The sequence below is a fragment of the Dromiciops gliroides genome, chromosome 3, assembly GCF_019393635.1.
Source record: "Dromiciops gliroides isolate mDroGli1 chromosome 3, mDroGli1.pri, whole genome shotgun sequence".
In the NCBI taxonomy this organism is placed as follows: Eukaryota; Metazoa; Chordata; class Mammalia; order Microbiotheria; family Microbiotheriidae; genus Dromiciops; species Dromiciops gliroides.
The window spans coordinates 582,962,626-582,980,021 of NC_057863.1; the positions used below are offsets into that span (position 1 = coordinate 582,962,626).

The 17,396-nt window shown below is 36.3% G+C and overlaps 2 pseudogenes; one reads left to right on the forward strand and one right to left on the reverse strand.

Annotated features, from left to right (window-relative positions):
* Positions 1-4,925: 4,925 nt before the first annotated feature.
* LOC122749512 lies at positions 4,926-5,861 on the forward strand (annotated as a pseudogene).
* Positions 5,862-8,926: 3,065 nt separating this feature from the next.
* Positions 8,927-9,334, reverse strand: LOC122751064 (annotated as a pseudogene).
* Between the last annotated feature and the right edge of the window lie 8,062 nt (positions 9,335-17,396).

The following is a 17,396-nucleotide window of genomic DNA, read 5'->3' on the forward strand; positions in this document are numbered from 1 at the left end:
CAAATAGAGGTTAAGTGACATGCTCAGAGTCACAGAGCTGGTAAGTGTCTGAGGCTGGATTTGAACAGCCTCAAGTCTTCCTGACTTCAGTCCTGGCCTGGTTTCCTAGCTGTCAATGAAGAAGATTTGGAAATGGTCAACTGGAGGGATCAATAGAGCATCCGTTAATTGTTTCTATCTACTTGGAATGTAGTCCCTGATGTATTTCCCTGGGGATCAAAGCTTGGACATAGGATGTTAACCACTTTATCAGTGATTTTCATGCTTATCAAATTTTCAAATGGAACAGCATTTAGGTACACAGATTCAGGGTCCAAAATATAATTGGCATGTTGGGATATTGAGTCAAATGGAGTAAGATGAAACTTAATAGGATTTAATGTAAATTATTCCACATATGTTTAAAAATAATTTTGGAAATTTAAGATAGAGGAGGCATGATTGCATAGCAGTTTATTTGACAATGATCTTGGGATTAAAGAGAAATACAAACTCAATGTGATTTTAAGCTTCAATAATTAACAAAGGCAACTAGGTGCCACAGTGGATAGAGTTCAGTGCCTGGAATCAGGAAGACCTAAATTTAAATTTGGCCTCAGACACTTAGTAGCTATACGACCCTAGACAAGTCACCTAACCCTTTTTTCCTCAGTTTCTTCATCTGTAAATTGAGTTGGAGAAGGAAATGGCCAACAACTCCAGTATCTTTGCCAAGAAAACCCCAAATGGAGTCAGGAAGAATCAGATAAAATTCAGAATGACTAAACAATCACAATACTAAGGATTGGGGAAGTGATCTTCATACTGAACTTTTTCTTCCCCAAAGAAACTATACTGATGTTATCATGTCTAGCTCTATGCACGGCTTTTTAGTAAGATTACAGACACATTGGAGAAGGTTCAGAGTAAGAGAATGGAAATTGTGAATGGCTTTCAGATCATGCTGTACAGAATATCAGTTGAAGAAAGCGTGGCATAATTAAATTGGAGAAGAGAAATGGTGATGGGAGTAGCATGATAGCTGTTCAGAAGGGTATTAGAAGCGTTATCATGTTCAAGACAGACAATTCCTGTTCTTTGCCCCCAAACCTCTGTATCCTTTTAACTCAGATCCTGTAATTCTATGAATAGGAAGACAATGAAAAAAAGGGAGGAGGGAAGAAAGGGGAAAGGAGTAGGGTAGATAAACAGGAGAGAGAAGTGAAAGGTAAGAGGGAAGATAAAGTGGAGGAAGAGGAGGGACCAGAAAGAGGGAAGACCCAAGAGCCACAGCACACAAAGGATAGCTACAGGTGAAGACAGGTGTGATTCCTTGTCTTTTATGGATAGTTTCACAGAGCCTTGTTAAAGTTTACATAATGTACCAGGCTGCAAATCATTTTGCAGGTCACCTTATGTACTGAGCACACACACATACACACACACACACACACACACACACACACATATATGTGTATACATCTATATCTATATATCCCTAAGCTAGGCATTGCAATGGGATTTAAGATTATCCCTATCCCATTGAATATAATCTTTTCCCATATACTTTGTAAGCAGCAAAAATAATATGATAGGTTTGGGCTAGTTATCAGGAGACTTGCATACTAGTTATCATTTTACCACTAGGTAATGGTAGGCAAGTTACTTCTATCTGGGCTTCAGATTGTTCATCTGAAAAATCTAGATAATAGGAACAATCACAGATGAATGAATGAAAAAATAACAAAACAGTTATTTAACTCTTAATTTGTGCATAACAAGGTGCTGAAAGCTGGAGATGCTTACAGAAAAGACAGGTCCTGCTCTCAGGGATCCTATTATACTGTTTTTTGTTCTTTTTTTTTTTTTTTTTGGTGAGGCGATTGAGGTTAAGTGATTTGCCTAGGGTCACTTACAGCTAGTAAGTGTAAAGTATCTAAGGTCAGATTTGAACTCAGGTCTTCCTGAATCCAGGGCTGGTGTTCTATCTACTGTGCCACCTAGCTGCCCCATGGATCCTATATACTGTTAAGGGGAGATGACACACAGGAGATTTCAGCTATCAGTCAGATGGAAAGGTCCACTGGTCCTTTTGGTACAGTGACAAGGCAGATGATATGCATCTTTTTTAGTGTCATTTCCATGGATAAAACCATATTGTTTTTTGATGTTGAGCCACGTAACAATGTCAAGGAGTTTGGTGGTAAGAAATTTATTTTCCTTAAAGCATAAAGATTAATGCTTCCATGTGTCACATAATAGGTGCTCAATATGCACTTGAGAATTGATAGAGACCTCTATGGTTCCATTAAACTGGGGGATTAATTCATTAATCACTGATGAATCATTGAAAGTTTTTTGAATTCAGCAAGGGAGTGATTTGATTCAGGCAGTGCCACAGAATGATTTATAGGGCAGTCCTTACAAGATTGGAGGAGTAGTAAAAGTATTACATACTTAATTGCAATAAGTTGGGTGACAGGTAATGAGTGGGAAAATGAGTTGGAACAGAAAAAAGAGAAAAAGAAGAGACATGAGGTGAGTACAGAATTTTAATGCTCCCAGTGTTTTTTGAGGATCCAAATACTTAGAAGATACATGTAAATGTTATTAATTATATAGAACCATAAAAATAATAGGCATTTTAATAAATGAATAATACATATGACAGAATTTGATAACTAATTTACTTTATATGAGGGAAGAAAAAAGAATAATTCACATTTTAATATGTGCTTATGTCATATCAAATTTAAAGGGCTAATACATGTAGGTAAAAGTCCCCATTTATTTGACAATGAGAGAGAGATAAAGAGAGTCAATTCTTTCTCAGCACTTTAGTATATCCATCCTAAATGCTGCTGCTAAAATAATTTTATTTATGGGCTGATCTGGCCAATACCCCCCTCAATCAACTCCAGTGGTTTTCCGTTTCTTCCAAGATTAAATAGAAACTAATCTAATATTCTTTGTAACCTGTTCTCAAGCTATCATTCCAGTCCACTGACCATTACTGCCCTTTCTATGTTCTTTGATTCAGCCAATGTAGACTCTGACATACACAACACTATGCCTCCCTTCTCTATACCTCAGTATTGGTTAGCCCACATGCCTGGAATGCACTCCCTCTAATTCCTCCTCACAGAATCCCTCTCTGCCTTTAAAATTCAGCTCAAGCACTATCTTCTGCATACCTCACTCCCAAACTATCTTAGATTTAATTACTCTGCATATCATCTAGACAGTTAGGTAGCTCAGGGGATAGAACAATAGAGCTAGTGTCTAGGAGATCTGAGGTCAAATCCAAATTCCAATACTTACTCTGTGACCCTGGACACATGCTTTTTTACCTATTTTACCTCTTCAAGAAAAAAAAAAAAAGATTTGAGCTCAAGTCTAGCCTCAGAAATTTATGGCCCTGTATTGATTAATCTCTTTTACTCTCAGTTTCCTCATTTGTAAAATGGAGATAATCATACCCATCTTAGAGGTTTGTTATAAGGATAAAATAAGCTAACATGTGTAAAATGCTTCATGAACCATAAAGCAAATATATAAATGCAAGCTATTTTTATCATTATGTAGTTGTATATATTCTCTTTATATTGTTAAGGGTTAAAATTCTAGCAAGTCTGTCTAAAATATCTAATGAGTGGTCGCCAATAAATTATAAGCTTCAGCAAGAGTTAGACTTTTAAGCATTTATTAAGGAGAATAAGAATTTGGTAAAGAGAGAGAGAAAGGCCTAGATTTCTATCTATTAAAGGGAGAGCACATTTTTAGCTCCCTTCTCCGCCAGTGTCCTCAGGAAAGAGCCCCAGAGTCAGCGCCAGTCTCTTCCTTCCTCCTCCCACTAGTCCGCGTCACTTCCTCCCGCCAAAGAAAAGGCTCCTGGTCTTGCCCTCAAAGACCTTCGCTTCATGGGCAGAACTCTTCTACAGTAAGTATCCAGCAGGTGGCGTTATTCTAATCGTTACAATATTTATCCTGTATAGTTTTTTTTTAAATTTTTTTTTTTTGAGAGGCAATGGGGATTAAGTGACTTGCCCAGGGTCACACAGCTAGTAAGTGTTAAGTGTCTGAGGCCAGCTTTGAACTCAGATCCTCCTGAATCCAGGGCCAATGCTTTATCCACTGCACCACTTAGCTGCCCCTATCCTGTATAGTTTTATAAATGCATTTGTCTCCCTCATTTGAATGTAATTTCTCTGGTAGTGGGAATAGTTTTATTCTTTGTCCTTGTATCCTTGTCACCTAGCACAATGCATGGAACATAATGGATGTTTAAAAAAGGCTTGCTGATTGATTTATTGAGTGAAAGTGACTTTTGAATTCAAGAGAAGTCAGAGGGGCAGCTAGGTGGCGCAGTGGATAGAGCACTGGCCCTGGATTCAGGAGGACCTGAGTTCAAATCCGGCCTCAGACGTTTGATACTTACTAGCTGTGTGACCCTGTGCAGGTGACTTAACCCTCATTGCCCTGCAAAAAAAAAAAAAAAAAAGGGAAGGGAGGAAATTTATATTTCCATGATATTCAAGTTGAGAATGAACATCCTGCCATTCCATGAGGAGCATAGAGGGGACAGGGATACTTTTGATATTTTCACTGGGGTCCTTCAAATCATATTTCACATGGCTGCTCACCCTGACCCTATATAAAGCTAGCCTTGGATTTAAGAATCAAGCAATGATTAAAATTCACTGCAAAGTTAATGTTGTGCTGCAAAGGGAAGGATAATTAATCAACATAATGAAATACATTTCTATTTTATTTTCCATTCTTCAGTATAATTAATTACTTTAAAATATTTTTACAGAAGGCAAAATATGATATGTTAATGCTATGTACCCATAGTCCACCAGAGAAGTATGATATACTGGAGTGGAATCTCTCGTGTAATGAGGTTGAATCTTTGATGGTTGAAGTCATATGTGGGCCCCGAAAGGATGTCCAATCTGAATAATACCCAGTTCCACCCTACCTCATTCCTCCTGCTTGGAATCCCAGGACTAGAAGACATACATGTCTGGATTGGCTTCCCCTTCTGTCTTGTGTATCTGACTGCCCTTTTAGGGAATCTCACCATCCTGACTGTAATTCGGAGTGATCAGAATCTCCACCACCCCATGTTCTATTTCCTGGCCATTCTGTCCTCTATTGACCTGGGCCTATCCACATCCACCATCCCCAAGATGTTGGGTATCTTCTGGTGCAACCTGACAAAGATTAGCTTCCTTGGCTGTGTCACTCAGATGTTCTTCATCCACCTGTTTACTGGTATGGAGTCAGCTGTACTCCTGGCCATGGCCTATGACCGTTATGTGGCAATTTGCAATCCTCTCCGCTATACACTAGTGCTCACCAATAAAGTGGTGTCCATCATTGCAACAGCCATAGCCTTGAGACCATTATCTGTGGCTATCCCATTTGTTCTACTCATTCTGTGATTGCCCTTCTGTGGACACCACATCATCCCTCATACATACTGTGAGCACATGGGCATTGCCCGCCTGGCCTGTGCCAGCATCAAAGTCAACATTATTTATGGTCTGGGTGCTATATCCATCCTTGTCTTTGACATTGTGGCAATTGTGGTCTCCTATGTCTAAATCCTGAGGGCTGTTTTCCACCTTCCTTCTAGAGATGCCCGACTCAAGGCCCTCAGTACCTGCGGTTCTCATGTTTGTGTCATGTTGGCCTTCTACACACCTGCATTTTTCTCTTTCATGACCCATTGTTTTGGTCGCAATGTACCCTGCTACATTCATATCCTTTTGGCCAATCTGTACGTGGTTGTTCCACCTGCCCTCAATCCTGTTATCTATGGGGTTAGGACCAAACAAATCAGGGAGCGGGTGTTGAAGACATTCTCCCCCAAATAAACAATGGGTCCTGTATTGCAGAAGGCCTAACACTTTGGGGTTAAAGGGAAAAAAGTTAAACCAAGTCAATATTTATAAGTCCTCTTGGAATACATAGGGCAATGAAATAATAAGTGTATTGAGCAAATTGGAGGGGATGTTACAAATAGCTTTTGCCACTGAGGAAGTGGTTAACATCTGGTGCTACTATTTGCACCATCATTTCTGCCAGGGTCTTTAAGGGTTTTTTATTCTAGGAAAGGCACTGGAGTACCAGTCATTTGGTCAATTCAGATTCTCATTGCTATTTACTCCAATGGAGTTGGTAGAGTGGTAAGTTATAGCTTTAGTGCTAAGTGGACTGTTTTTTTGTGAGATTGAGTGGATTGTTGCTTGGAAGATGTCTTGTGGTTGTGTCAACCAATGTATTTGCCTTGGTTTTCCACACCAGTGTGTTTGGCTGTTCACAGATCTCCTTGTTCTGAGTTCATGACTTGTACCCACACAAAGCTTTTACTAAATAGGGAACCAGGAGATGAGTTAGCTGTGAAATGAAGTCTAGGCTAGGACTGCTGATCCAAAAAATAGCACTTAAATTTGCTCTCTGGCCCATCACCAAAGAATGGTACTGAGAGCATAAGCACTGGCCTTTATAACATATGTTATCACCAATATTACTTAACCTCTCTGTTTCGGTTTCCTCTGTAAAATGTATAAAATTAGGATAATGTACCTATCTCCCAAGGTTCTTGTGAATGTCAAATGAGATAATATTTATATATCACCTTGTAAACCTTAAAGCATTATATAAATGCTAATTATTACTATGACTACTAATATCACCACCACCACTACCACCATCACCACTACTAACTTACATTCCCTATTAATTCCCTAGTGAGTTATCACAAGAACATTGTTCATGACATATTATAAATGGCTAGTACTTCTGCTTTCAGCACCACTGTTTGGCAATGGACCTGAAAGAAAATTCACACACTACCTTTGGATCAATAGTGCTGGCTGAGACTGAATTTCATAGCTGTCTCATATATGACTTCCCAAATTAGCATGGCCTCAGTCAGCTTACATTTTACTAGAAGAGTACCAAATGTCCATGAATCAATACCCTATTCTTGATGGTTTTCTTTATATCTGCCTATGGTTACAAAGACTGGTCTATAACCAGAATGAATTAACAAATTGACCATGTACATGTATGGAATAGCCTGTGTTTACCATTAACAAAGTTTATTACTGAGTTTGAAAATTGCTTTCAGACAGGCTCACCCTGCTGAGACCCCTCTTTTTAATTTTTAAAATAATTTTAATTTACCAAATAAAACAAATATTTCTATAACATTGTATAATTAAAAAGCTGCTTACACATGAAAATGCAAATTTTAAATGCATAACTTGCTATTCCTTTTTAATATATAATAAAATTATCATGTGATTTTTTCCTTTTTTTTCTTCCTCCTCCCAACCCTAGAGATGTTTACCATTAAACACAGATATGTATATGCCTGTATATATGTATAATTCTACACATAATTTTATTTATCAGTTCCTTCTCTGGATGCAGATAGTGTTTTATTTCATATGTTTTTAAAAATATTTTTGTTACTGTATACAATGTTCTCTTAGTTCTGCTTATTTTACTCTTCATTGTTTCATGCGTCTATCCATATATTTCTATGATCAAGTTCATCATGTCTTATACTACAGTAGTATTCTATCACAATCATATACCACAACTTTTCAACCAAAATAATATCTTACTGACCTATAATCCATTACATGTGACCTTCAACATAAATTGTCCATCAAGAAGTACCATGGTTGAATTTGTAGTGCTGATATTTCCAGGAGGATGGACTTGTCTACAAAGAGGACTCCTAGTTTTTTCTGCCTATGATATATAAATAGATTTCTATTGTTATGCAAGCAAACAATGTGGAAGCTTTGAAATCTAATCTAGGAGAGTGCTGTTGATCTGAATCTTGTGTGCCACCAAGACTGACCAAAGTCTTCATCAGTCCATGTTCCCTTTACTGGCCACTCTGTCCATTATTAACCCATGTTTATATACATCCACCATCCCTAAGATCCTGGGTATCTTCTAGTTCACTCTAAGGGAAATTAACTTTGGAGGTTGCCTTATTCAGATATTCTTCATTCACTAGCACAGAATCAACTGTTCTTATGGCTATGATGTATGATCGCTATGGGCTATCTGCAATACTCTCTAGTACATTTTAGTCCTTACCAACAAGGTTGTTTTCATCATTGCTGTAGTCATTCTACTGGCTTTGATTTTTTTTTAAGCAACAAACATTTATTTTATTTTTTTCTAGTTACATGTAATGGTAGTTTTCAACATTAATTTTCATAAGATTTACAGTTCCAAATTTTTCTCTCTCCCTCCCTCCCTTTCCTCCCCCTCCACAAGATCGCAACCACGTTACATATGTACAATTCACAAGGGTTCTTTTTATCAGTTCTTTCTATGGGGGTGCATAGTAAGCTTCCTCATTCGTTTCTTGGGATTGTCTTGGATCATTGCATTGCTGAGAGTAGTTAAGTCATTCACAATTGCTCATTGAACAATACTACTGTCACTATGCACAATGTCCTCCCAGCTCTGTTCACTTCACTATACATCAATGTTCATTAGTCTTTCCAGGTTTTTCAGGGATCATCCTGCTTGTCATTTCCTATAGCACAAGACCATTCCACTACAATCATATAACACAGCTTTTTCCATAATTTCTCAATTGATGGACATTCCCTTGATTCTCCATTCTTAGCCTCCACCAAGAGTTGCTATAAATATTTTTTGTACAATTTTTCCCCCTCTTCTCTTTTTCATGATTACTGTTGTTAACTGTTTCCCTTCCATCCTATTCCCTTCCCCATAATATTTATTCTATTATCCATCATCTTTCATCCTATCACTATTCCAAAGGAATTTGCTTCTTTCTGTCCCCTACCCCACTCTTCCTTTCCTTCTTTTGTCCCTCTCTCTCTCTCTTTTTTTTTTGTCATTGGTGGTTTATTTAACACAAATAAAAATGCACAAAGTTTTACTCATTTTCTTCACTCCTCAGTCTAGTGTTTGGATTGGTAATCTTGATGGCTAGCTGAGCTGCTTTCTCAACTAAGACTTTCCAATTCTTCGAGGAAACATTGTGAGCAATTTCAGCACAGTAAGATTTGTTACACATCAGCAGCACTTCTAGCTCTTTGACGGTGTGCACCAGAAACTTCCTGAATCCACTAGGTAACATGTGTTTTGTCTTCTTATTGCTTCCATAACCAATATTGGACATCAAGATCTGGCCCTTGAATCATCTTCGCACTCTGTTGTCAATGCCTCTTGGTTTACACCAGTTTCTCTTGATCGTGACATATCGGTCTGACTGATGACGAATGAACTTCTTAGTCCTCTTCTTGACGATTTTGGGCTTCGCGAGCGGGCTGAGGGCAGGCATGGTGCTGGTGAAGAGAGAGCTGCCCCTCCTCCAGCCCTCTCTATCCCCTTCCCCTCCTATTTTCCTGCAGGGTTAGAGAGATTACTCCACCCAATTGAGTGTGTACATTATTCCCTCCTTGAACCAATTCTAATGAGATTGAGGTCTTTGAGCCATTTCTGATGAGTGTTAGGCTCATTTACTGCCCAGATTAAATAGGTTACTCCACCCAGTTGGTGTGTGTGTTAGTCCCTCCTTGAGGCAGCTCTGATGAGTTTAAGGTCTTTGAGCCTTTTCTGATGAGTGTAAAATTCATTTACTGACCTGCTCCTCTCCCATTTCTTCCCCCACTCCATAAGTCTTTTCCTGTTTCTTTCATGTAGGATTTCACCTCTGCCCTTCCCCCTCCCCCAGTACATTCCCTTCACCCCTCAATTTAACCCTAAAGATGCCATCCCCTAGCTAGGTGACACAGTGGACAAAGCATCACCCCTGAACCCAAGGGAATCCAAGCCAAATCCCGGCCTCAGACACAAGACAATCACCCACTGTACGACCCTAGGTATGTCCCCCAACTCCAATTTTTTTATGGTTCTCTAGGGTCTTGTATTTGAAAGTCAAATTTGCTATTCAGTTCAGATCTTTTCATCACAAATATCTGAAAGTCTTCTTTTTCATTAAAGTCCATTTTTTCCGCTGAAAGATTATGCTGAGTTTTGCTGGGTAGGTGATTCTGGGTAGGTAATCGCATTTCCTTTGTCCTCTGTGATATCATATTGCATGCCCTCTTGTCCTTTAATGTAGAAGCTGCTAGATCTTGTGCTATCCTGACTGGGACTCCACAGTACTTGAATTCTTTCTTTTTGGCAGCTTGCAATATTTTCTTCTTGACCTGAGAGCTCTGGAATTTGGCTATAATATTCCTAGAAGTTTTCCTTTTGGGATCTCTTTCTGGAGGTGATTGGTGGATTCTTTCAATTTCTATTTTAGCTTCTTCTTCTAGAATTTCAGGGCAGTTTTCCCTGAGAATATCTTGGAAGATGATGTCTAAGCTCTTTCCTTGATCATGGTTTTCAGGTAGACCAATAATTTTCAAATTATCTCTCCTGAACCTATTTTCCAGGTCAGCAGTTTTTCCCAGAAGATACTTCACATTGCCCTCTATTTTTTTATTCATTTGGATTTGCTTTATTGTGTCTTGGTTTCTCATAAAGTCACTGGCTTCCATTTGTTCAATCCTCATTCTTAGGCAATTATTTTCATCAAAGAGCTTTTGTTCCTCCTTTTCCATTTGGCCAATTTGACTTTTCAAGCTGTTGACTTTTTTCTCATGTCTTTCCTGCATCACCTTCATTTCTCTTTCCATTTTTTCCTCTACCTCTCTAACTTTATCTTCAAAGTCCTTTTTGAGCACCTCTATGGCCTGAGACCAATTCATATTTTTCTTGGAAGCTTTAGATATAAGGGCCCTGATGTTGACATCTTCCTCTGGGGGTGCCCCCTTGGTCTTCCTTGTTACTGAAGAAACTTTCTATGGTCCTCACCTTTCTCTGTCAGCTCATCTTGCCTTTCTTTTACAAGACTTTTAGCTCCTTAAAGTGGGGCACTGTTTCCAGGCTGCAGTATCCCAAGCTTCAGAAGTCCCAGGTGGTATGATTTAAGGAGGATCAGGTTCTTCACTCACCTGGCCTGTGCCCTGGTCTGTAGATGACCCCAGACCAACTTACTAATCAACCAACTTTGTGTGTTGTGGTTGTTAGCTCTGATGAGCCTGTGCCCCTCCCCCACCTGGGTCTCTGCTACTCAAGCCTACCTCCTGGTTCTCAGCAGGGGTGAAAAATCCAACTTCTGCCTCAGCACCAGTATAGACCCCTGTAGTCTCCCCCCTGCCCAGGGCTCAGCCCACTCACCAGACTGTGAGCTTAGTTCCAGACGATACTGTCACTTTAGCTGATTCAGAGGCTCTGGGGGTCTGCTTTTCTGGTGAGGCCTTCTTTGGACTGGATCTGTGTCAGGGTGACTGTGGGATTGGGCTTGACTCTTGTATTAGCACAGCAACTCCCTCCTTCTGACCTTCCAAGCCGTTCTTGGTTAGAAGATGATTTCAGTACATTCTTCTGTGAGTTTTGCTGCTCTGGGCATTTTCCTCTGGCATTATTTGGATGTTTTTTTGAGCAATGGTGTCATGAGCTTGAGAGCTCACTGCCTTTCCTCTGCCATCTTGGCTTTGCCTACTGGCTTTGATTTTAATACCATTCTTAAAGCTAGAATTGGATAGAAGATTTAGGTGACAGGCATATGTATTGAGATGGCAGTAAACTAGTATGGTAGGCCTGGGTTAAATTTATTAGGTAATACATAAATGTTTAGAGATTCTGTAATTATTTCTGGTATATCTGTTCTTATACTGATGCAGATCCCAACATCTCTAAAATGTGTTAAATCATCTTAGAAAGTAACCATTTAAAAATCAATCAATCAAACAAACAAAAAACCTTCCTTCATCCTTAGGACAATCTGCTGATGGCTTTTATGTTGATCTCTGGAAGACAGATATACAGTACATTTCCAGGAATGCATTTGAAGTCTTTTCAATTTGGATTTACCAAAGTTTTTATGACAATAGAATAGGTTTTGAGAACTTCTAGTTACCTCTACCTGAGGAGGTATTGAAGTAAAGTCTAAAGAAATGTCTGGGTGACTCTTACTTAAGACACTGAAGCATCTGTTAATAGAATTTTAGAAAATATGAAAAATCAGATGATAATGTTATTTGGTACCAGTACTTCCCCCATTATAAAAAAATGTAACAGAATACTAGCTACAAAATATATCATTGGTACCATTACTCAAATGACCAACCATTACATATCTAGATGAAGAAAAAGAAAGACTTAATGCCAGCCTTTCTACATAGTGCATTTGATTGATTATACAAAGTCTTTCCATAATAACATAATGATTGAAACACAGTCTCTCTTTCTGCGTGTTTATTTGTCTATGTGTAGGCATTGATGAAAGTATGAAGTCTAAGTAGATTCCTCATATCACTGATGTTGTAAGTACTTTGCTATACCATGAAATCTCATAATAGATTTATGACAGAGAAATTTTTAAAAAATTTTTGAAACAATATTTTATTTTTAACATGCATTTAAATTTTAATGCTCATTTAAAAGATGAGTTTGAAATTCTCTTTCTCTTTCCTTTCTCTAACATATCCCTGAGATGGTAAGCAATTTGATGTAGATTATTAATGTGCAATTATGCAAAAAATTATTTCCATGTTAGTCATATTATAAAAGGAAACAGACCCCAAAAAATAAAGTGAAACATAGTATGCTTTGACCTGCATTCACACTAGATCAGTTCTTTCTCTGGAGGTGGGAAATATTTTTCATGAGTTCTTTGGAATTGTCTGGATCATTGTATTGTTGCAAATAGTTCAGTCATTCACAGTTGATCATCATGTGTTATTGTTGTTACTGTGTACAATATCCTTCTGGTTCTGCTCATTTCACTTTGAATCAATTAATATCTTCACAGGTTTTTCTGAAACCTGCTTATCTTTTCTTATCGCATAATAGTGTTCCATCAAAATTATAAACCACAACTTTTCAGCCATTCCCCAATTGATGGACATGCCCTCAACTTCCAATTCAATGCCACCACAAAAAGAACTGTTATACATATTTTTGTACATATATATCCTTTCCCCCTTTAAAAAAATCATTTGGAATACAGACCTAATAGTGATATCTCTGGATTAAACTGGGCATAGTTGCAAATTGTTCTTCAGAATGGTTGGCTTAGTTCACAACTCCACCAAAAGTAAATGTTTTCTTTCCCAATTTTTGTCACATCCCTTCATCATTTATCAGTTTCCTTTTCTTTCATATTGGCCAATACGATACATGTAAGGTGATACCTCAGAGTTATTGTGTGCATAACTCTAATCAAAAGTGACAGCATTTTTTTTTCAGATGAAAACTGGATGTTCATATATTTTAGCCATTTATCAGTTGGGGAGTGACTTGTATTCTTATAAATTTGACTCAATTTTCTATATATTTGAGAAATAAGACCTTTATTAACTGTGCTATAACCCTCCCCCATACACACACACATACACACACACATGATTTCTGATTTCCTTCTAATTTTGGATGCATTGGTTTTGCTTGTATAAATTTAAAAAAAATAATATGATAAAATTATCAATTTTTCACTTCATAATGCTCTCCTTTACTTTTTGGTATTCCATGCTCCCCTAATTTGCCCATGGTATCTTATGTGTCTAAATCATGTACCCATTTTGACTTTATCTTGTTATACAATGTGAGATGTTGGTCTATACCTAGTTTCTGTCGTACTGTTTTTTTCAGTTTTTCCAGCAGTTTTTGTCAAATAGTGAGCTCTTGTTCCCAAAGTTTGGATTTTTGGGTTTATTAAACTCTAAATTACTATGATCATTTCCTATCATGTATTATGTACCTAATGTATTCCAGAGGTTCATCAGTCTTTTTTTTTTCATCAGATTGTTTTGATGATTACAACTTTATAATACAGTGTGAGATATAGTATGGCTAGGCCACCTTCTTTCATATTTTTTTTATTAATTCTCTTGAAATTTTTGATGTTTTTTTCTTCCAGATGAATCTTCTTATTATTTTTCTGGCTCTATAAAATAATTTTGGTAGTTTCATTAATATGACACTGAATAAGTAAGTAATTTTGCGTAGAGTTGTCATTTTCACTCTATTGGCTTGACCTACCCAAAAACAATATTATTCCAATTGTTAAGATCTGACTTTATTTGTGTAAAAAGTATTTTGTAATTGTGCTCATAAAGTTCTTGAGTTTGTCTTGGCAGGTAAATTCCCAAGTGATTCATATTGTTTACAAATATGTTAAATGGAATTTATTTCTATCTCTTATTGCTGATCTTTGTTGGTAACATATAGAAATGCTGATGATTGATGTAGTTTTATTTTGTATCCTGAAACTTTGTTAAAGATTTTAGTATTTCCACTCCTTTTTTATTTGATTCTCTATGTATGCCCTCATATGACCTGTAACATGTGTTAGGTTTGTGACTTTGTCCATTTTCTGGCATTGCCTATTATAATAATAATTTTTTTCTTTCTCTTATTGCAATAGCTAGTGTTTTTAGTACAATATTGAATAATAGTGGTGATAATGGGCATCCTTCCTTAACCCCCAATCTAGTTGAAATGGGTTATAGCTTATCTCCATTAAATATAATTATTTTTTTAATTTAATAAAATTAAATATAATCCTTGCTGATTGTTTTATATAGATATTACTTATCTTTTTTTGTTTGTTTTTGGTGAAGCAATTGGGGTTAAGTGACTTGCCCAGGGTCACACAGCTAGTAAGTGTTAAGTGTCTGAGGCTGGATTTGAACTCAGGTCCTCCTGAATCCAGGGCTAGTGCTCTATCCACTGCACCACCTAATTGCCCCTTATTACTTATCATTTTAAGGAAAGATCTACTTATTCCTAAATTTTCAAGTAATTAAAAATAGAAATGGGTGCTATGTTTTGTCAAAAGCTTTATCTGCATCTATTGAAATAATATTTTGATTTCTTTTGGTTTTGTTAATGACATGGAATATTATGCTTATGGTTTTTCTTATATTCTAACAACTCTGCATTGCTGACATAAATCTTACCCAGTCATACATTGATAAGACCTCCTGACATATTGCTATAAACTCTTTGCTAATATTTTGTTTATTTATTTATTTGTATCAATATTCATTAGGGAAATTTTTCTATACTTTTCTTTCTCTGTTTTTAGCATTCCTAGTTTAAGTATAAACGCCATGTTTGTGTCACAAAAGGAGTTTGCTTGGACCACTTTTTCACCTTTTTTTCCAAATAGTTTCAATAGTATTGGAATTATTATTTTTTTAAATTTTTGATAGAATTCACTTGTAGATTGATTTGGCACTGAGGATTTTTTCTTAGAGGGTTCATTGATGAATTGTTCAATTTATTTTTCTAAGATGGGGTTATTTACTTTTTTCTCTTTCCATTAATCTCCACAGTTTACATTTTTGGAAATATTCATATATTTTACTTATATTGTGAGACTTGTTGGCATACTAGTATATAATTGGGCAGAAGAAATCCTAATGTTTTAATTCGATCTTCATTGGTAGTTATTTTAACCCTTTTATTTTTGATATTGATAATTTGGTTTTCTTCTTTTTTTAAAAATAAAATTAACCAATTATTTATTGATTTATATGTTAGTTAAATGTTTTTTCTTACTTTTAATTTTTTTAATATATTTGATATTCAGGATTTCCAATTTTATATTTAATTTGGAATTTAAAATTTTTCTAGTTTTTTAATTTGATGTCCGATTCATTGATCTTTTTTTCCTCTATTTTATTGATGTAAACATTTAGAGGTAAATTTTCTCATAAGTATTGCTTTGGCTACATCCCACAGCTTTTTGGTATGTTGTCTTATTGCTGTCATTCCCTTTAATAAATTATTTATTGTTTCTATGATTTATTTTTTGATTCACCACTCATTTTTAGCATTAGATTATTTTGTTTACTATTGGATTTTAATTTATGTTTCCATAGCCCTTTATTTAAGTGTCTGAGGCTGGATTTGAACTCAGGTCTTCCTGAATCCAGGGCCGGTGCTCTATCCACTGCGCCACCTAGTTGCCCCCGAGGCATTCTTTTAACATTATTGGAGGGGAATTTAGGATGGCAAATTTCTCACTTACTTCACAATCTTGGTTCTTCCTCTGTATTGAGATCAGATAATTTTGAGGACAAGCAAAATTTGTTGTTGTGATGTTGTTGTTTTGGGGGCAGTGATTTCTGAACTACAGTATATTTTGGATATCTATATTTTGATATAGTCCATTATTTATTTGGACAGGACCAAATAAATCTGAGAATGTGGGTTAAGAATGTTTTCCATATAAATAGGCTGTAAACCTTGATATCCAAAAGAATCCACATGATTTACTTGAAGAGCAGTTATTCTTACCTCTATAAAACATTGAGACAAATTGATATGTAATAATATCATATTATTATGATAATAATATTATATGTTATATATTATTATAAATATCATAATAATAATCATATATTATTTAATTATATTCCAATAATGCAAGGTTGGAAGTGCAATTTAATGACATGTATTGGGTTGATAATATTACATAAGTTTAAGTAAGTTAATTGATCTCAGACATAAATCTATTCAGTTTCTGAGATGGAATTCAGACACAAGTCAATTGATTTGAAGTCTCTCACTTCCTTTTTCTTGTTTCCTAAATTTCCTCTTCAAGTACCTCCTATCTCAAATTTTATTCAGAGAAAAGAATTTTATAAATAAAGTTAACACTTAAACAAGTATTTATTAAGTATCTGTTATGTGTTGGGTACATGCCACAGGATAGAAGGCAAGGCAAGTACTCTCAAGAAACTTATAGTCTAATTGGAGAGACAACATGAAAACAACTGTGTATAAATTGTATTTATATTTATATTTATCTATCTGTATGTATGTACACATATACGTGTATGTGTATATATCTGTATATCTGTGTGTATATATGTATATTTATGTGTATGTGTGTATATTTATATCACATAATATATAAAATATAAAAATTATATATGTATACTGTGAGGGCCAAGTTTAATATATGGAAAGTTAATTGAGTGGCTTACCATAATATTGGGGTCCTAGAAATAATGAGGGACCTCTAGGTGTAAAGCTCCCTCCCTTCTGACTTGCCTTCTTAGATATTTCTCCCAGGCCAATAAGAAAGGAGCCTAACAGCCTTTTTTCCACAAATGAATCAGGTTTTATTAATGGGAATGAAATAAACAGCAAAGGTGAAATTAATAAAATCAAAGACAAGGGAATAGGGAAAAAGAAATACGGATAATCCCCCTAACTCTAACCTAAGTCTATACAATCCCCAAACTCGCTTCCAGTTCAGCTAATTCAAAAGAGCAGGGCTCATATGTTAACTCACCACCTGGGGTCCGTAGCTTCAATGAAAAACCAGCTTTGCA